Here is a 5467-nt window from a genome sequence, read left to right as displayed (position 1 = left end):
CGTTTTCCTAAATGGTTTGCTATATTTTCTTGCTGGGATATAACAGAGGTGCACCGAGCTGGGGTGTAATAAAACCACACTCTCTTGAAAGAAGCGAAGCCAACCACCGCCTACTTCGTGAGTACGGCCTGGTCCTCGTCAACGAAGGCGACACCTGCGGGCCTCGACGGAGGAGCTGACGGAAGCACGACAGGGGCCTCAGGCCGACTGTGAGGAGCCCGTGGCGGTCCGGGCGCTGCGCCATGGCGGCGTTGACAGAACCAAGGGAAGGTATGGGTGCGTCCTTGGAATGAAAAAGTTGGTCGGATTCTCGTCGAAATTTGGCGGTTGGTGATCGACGAGGCTACCGGGTGTCGGCCGGTGTGCCAGCTGCATGCTGGAGGCAAGAAACACCGGGGGCGGCCCGAAAGGAGATGGTATGCGGAACCTAAGGAATCTTGAGGGAATCTTTTGCTGCTACTCCCTCCGTTCCAAAATAGATGACTCAACTTTGTACTAAAGTTAGTATCTAACTTTAGTACAAAGTTGAGTCATCTATTTTGGAACGGAGGGAGTACTTGGGTTGGATTGCTCAAATATGAGAAGCAGGCGATTTTTTTCCTCCAAACTTTTAGGGGTTAAACATTTTGAGAGTTCGGCTAGGTGCGGCTTAACTTTTAAAAAATAATCTTTTGATAGGTTAAGTAAAATTTCTTGGTGGCCATTACGCCTAGTATCTAGACTAACCCCATACATCAATACTAGTCTTTTCTATGCACTTTATCCTCACTTGTATACACCCGGATTAGCTTTCAGATCCGTCACCCATTTTTAAATTGCTCCAACCCGAACATGCTTAACTTTGAGGTTTCTTTTGGATTGGCTCCCAGAAAAGAAGGTGCACATTATTGATACAAGCATTCTATCATTTCTATTAAATCGGGATGTCACATACCCCCCTCCCCCCCAAAGGAACTAGCGTCCTCGTCGGCCCATCAAGAATGTTTCCTCTTGTCACACATCTGTGTGCACCAGTGCAGTATCCACACATGCCCCATGTATGCATCATTGATCTGCACACGCTCGTGTAACCACAAGGTCGGGTCTGATACCAATTGTAACGTCCTGGCCAAACCCACCAGTTCTTAACCGTTGCACTTGAGATCTAGACTGGTCTCACAGACAAACACTAGTCTTTTCGGCGCAATTTGACCTCACTCGTGCGCGTCTGGGATCAACTTTCCAGTTGGTCATCCGTCCTCAAATTGCTCCGAACCAAGCACACTTAACTTTGAGGTTCTTTTTGGATGGGCTTCCCGGAAAAAAGATGCACCTTATTAATATGAGCAGTCTATCATTTCTATTAAGCTGGGATGTCACACTAAGCCCTTTTACGGTTTTGATTAGAGATGCCCTTATCCCTATATTTAGATCTATGAATGGTGGCTGGTATTTTCTTTAGCCAACGGATATGTAGAGGCAAATATTATGATATTGACGTTGGAATTGTCATACTATATATGGGGCAAAAATTGCCATCACTAGTAGAAAAAGGGCCTAATGTGAAACCCATTAGTTCCCTTTGTAATTGAACCAGCACTAATGTGTCCAACGGCTAGGCGGCGGCACTAAAGAGGTGGTGACCTTTAGTACGGGTTGGTGGCTTCAACCGGTATTAAAGACCCCCTCCTTTTAGTACGGGTTCGTGCCACCAACCGGTATTAAAGGGGTGCGCTGCCACCTGCAGTGCACAATGTTTAGTCCCACCTTGCTAGTTGGGAGGAGCTCGCACCAGTTTATAAGCCCCACGGTGGCTACCGTGTCGAGCTCCTCTCTAAGCAGGCCTTTGTGGGCCTATTGCAAGTCTTCTGCCCTGTGGGCCCTACCGGGCCGTAAGGGCCAGCATGCTGGCCCAACTAAGGTTGTGTTTCTAGTCGTATGCAGGCCGTGCCGGCCCAGTAGGTGGGCTATTTTTGTTTTATTTCAAAAATAAAAATAAAAAAATCCTTTAGACCACGGCGCGTCTCGTGCCACGTGGTGGCCCTTTAGTGCCGGTTCGTGCTGAACCGGGACTAGGGGGGAGGGGGGATTTAGTCCCCACACTTTAGTGCCGGTTGCAGCAACCGGCACTAAAGGCCCCTACGAACCGGTAATATAGCTCCGTTTTCTACTAGTGCACGCTGTGGAGTAATGGCCAAGCATCCGGTCAGGGTCTAGCGGTCCTAAGGGCGTTCGCTGGGATTGTTAAAATTCTGAAGTTTGTGGGTTATCAAAGTCCTATCTAGAATATTAAAAGCCTGATTTGCTGGTACTAGAAGGGAACAATTGGTGGTCTTCATTTTTTTAACTTGCATACGTTCAGAACATTTGCAAGCTCTAGAAGTTCAGATATCGTCATATATTGCAGATGGAAAACTATCATGAACTTTACACACTTATATTCATATATTGCAGATGGAAAACCGAATAAAGTTGTTCATTTGAGTTGGTGCTGCAAATGTTAGACAAAAGTTGCGAATATGGATCACTGCAAACACATCTTCTTTTATTTGAAACCATTGTTTGAGGACACAAAGCACGTTATATGTATTAATTCTGGGCAAGCATTGTAACACTTTTTTGTTCTAGAATCATGGGTGGTAATCTCACCATATATGGAGAATGGTGATCACAACTAGTGCTGCCATCCAACAAAACAAAGCTGGCGCATTCCAGTCAAACATGATTTTTATAGCCGAATAAAAAATTAGCTGAACCCATTCAACCAGTCGCACCTCAACCATCAAAATATGGATGTCCATAACCTATCCAACCTTGACGCACAACCAAACTCGGGTGACAGGAATGTAGTTGTAGGATACAATGTATTTTTTGCAAGTTGATCTTTTGTTGACAGAATAAAGTAATTATTAGGAGCCGAGCCTGGGTAATATGAAAAAACACCCACCTTCACCAAGTGTATTTTTTAAATAGGAAAATAAAGATTATTGGATGGCTAAGTGTGACCAAATTAGAAGTAACAACATTATTTAATACTGTCGGCAAAACAAATTTAATGAAAGTAATAAATTTAGTACTTACTTTTGATATAAATCATAGAGGGACATATATGAAAAAGACGCAAAGCAAACATTTGAAGCTAAACTATTTGTATGTAGAAACAAACCCACCAATCACATATATTCTAACAATGTATGATTCCTACAGTATGTGAAGCAAAATCGTCCTGATGCAATTCTTCCAGTTACAAAGCTTAAAAACTATGGAGAAGTCACGGAAGACATTATTTTAGATGCACTAAGACGAGTTCTTATTACATACTCCACTTTGCAAGCACATGATGGACATTGGCCTGGTTTCAGTGGGATTCTTTTCATCATGCCTCTCATGGTATGTATATTTACTCTTTTGAAATTTGATAACATATTTTGAAATATACCATATTATAATTGAAACTTGATATGAAAATTAAGAACCATATAAAATAAAGAAAGTAAAATCTAGCTATATATGATACTTCAGCATGATTTTCTTTCATTATAACCCAACTATCATAAACTTAAATGAATTTTGTAACAGGTCATGAATCGATTTTGATCTCAATTTTTTTTTGTGTTCCTATAATTTCATATGCCAATTTAGAGAAATGTTAATTATGAGGTCTTAGGACAAAAACATCCATTTAGATGGTTTTATAGAGATTGGTAATTCCTAAGAAACTTACGGGTTTCATTGGAAAATAAGGTGAAGTAGTTCATTTCAATATCCGATCACTTTATAGGATTGTTCTAGACTCCTAGACTCGTAGGTTACTCCTAATCATAACCATGTACACATTATTGATTTACATTATTAAGATTTATTGTTACATTACAATAACTTCTCAAAGATGTATGTATTCTAGATATTTGCTTTATATGTCACTGGATCACTCGATATGGTCATATCACCAGAGCATATACGTGAGAATGAATTCCTCATCAAGTCAAGGGGGGTGTGGACACACTTGCGCGAATTCGGGTAACGGCTACAAGGAAAAAAAATAAAGGAAACTGTACCCGACCAGGGATGGACGTAAACTCGTAAGCTACCGAAGGTAGGGATAATCATCCAGGTCTTATTAACAAAAAAGCCGCCCCGCCACTGCAGGCAGGTTAGTTCCTCTGTCGTTGCCGGAGAGTTCATGGCGAAGAGACCTTAGGATAAGTTGCTAAAACAAACGGAGGGGAGGATCGACCCGTTCAGTAGAATTCCGAAGAAAGACTGTTGGCAGCAGGTGGAGACATTTCTTTGGCGCCCTTCCAATAAACGCAGGCAGGGTAGAGCTCGGCAGAGGGTTCGAGAATAGGGTAGGGTTTTTTACGGTTGGGTCCCCTACCACTAGTCCGGCTAGCCTTCTTTCGGGCAGGAAGCAGGCCTAAACGACGGGCGGGCATCTCCCGCTACGCAAGCAGCATTGTTCGCCACCACCCGAGAAGCAAAAGATTCGAGAGTCAAGGCGGAAAAGACAAGCATAGTGGTCTAATGACAAGGGCCGACGACGGAAGCTCGGGACGGAGCCTTATGATGCGGAAGTCTCACATACGGTTCCCTGAGAAGGGAGTGGCTACCCAGTGGAGCTTCGACCAACTACCACCGGTCAATTCCGCTTTGGGGCCACCCCTGACTCTACCATCATTATAGGGGTATGGGGTTCGAGACAAAGAAAGATCAAGGCAGCATATCAGTTTTTCCTATATACTTTACTTGGATCCGTTTTTATGCTATTAGCTATTCTGTTGATTCTTCTCCAAACAGGAACCACCGATTTACAAATTTTATTAACCACTGAATTTAGTGAGCGGCGCCAAATCCTTCTATGGATTGCTTTTTTCGCCTCTTTTGCCGTCAAAGTGCCTATGGTACCAGTTCATATTTGGTTACCCGAAGCACCTGTAGAGGCACCTACGGCTGGATCCGTCATCTTGGCTGGAATTCTTTTAAAATTGGGAACCTACGGGTTTTTAAGATTTTCCATACCCATGTTTCCCGAGGCGACACTTTGTTTCACTCCTTTCATTTATACTCTAAGCGCGATTGCTATAATATATACTTCCTTGACCACTTTAAGACAGATCGATCTTAAGAAGATCATTGCCTACTCCTCAGTAGCCCATATGAATTTGGTGACTATTGGTATGTTTAGTCGGGCGGCGGCCGTTAGGTCACCTATTTTGAGTTATGGACACACAAGCAAGGCCAAAACATGTGTGCCGGGCGTGCGACCCATCAACCTACTAGCAATAGGGGAGAAAACTTAGCATGTCGCAACAAAAGCGTCGATTCGAGGCGTCAGCAAACCACCGCCGTCTGTTCCTAAAACAAAACCCCTTAGCGCCCCGGGACGGGAGTGGGGGACGGCCCTACGCAGACAGCAGCAGCACCGGCTCTACGAAGTCCGAATCGAATCTTTCGGTTGGCTTTCCCGTGAATAAGAATTGTTGGGCGC

The 5467-nt window shown here is 43.8% G+C and overlaps 1 long non-coding RNA gene across 1 annotated transcript; it reads left to right on the top strand.

Moving 5' to 3' along the window:
• LOC119323650 lies at window positions 1–3946 on the top strand. The gene is made up of 3 exons (XR_005156436.1): window positions 1–270; window positions 3187–3369; window positions 3884–3946. It is a non-coding gene; the product is annotated as an uncharacterized LOC119323650 (long non-coding RNA).
• Window positions 3947–5467: the final 1521 nt, after the last annotated feature.

The sequence above is a fragment of the Triticum dicoccoides genome, chromosome 6B, assembly GCF_002162155.2.
Source record: "Triticum dicoccoides isolate Atlit2015 ecotype Zavitan chromosome 6B, WEW_v2.0, whole genome shotgun sequence".
Classification (NCBI taxonomy): domain Eukaryota; kingdom Viridiplantae; phylum Streptophyta; class Magnoliopsida; order Poales; family Poaceae; genus Triticum; species Triticum dicoccoides.
The sequence above is the reverse complement of the archived record's forward strand: the minus strand, read 5'-3'. Positions and strand labels throughout refer to the sequence as shown.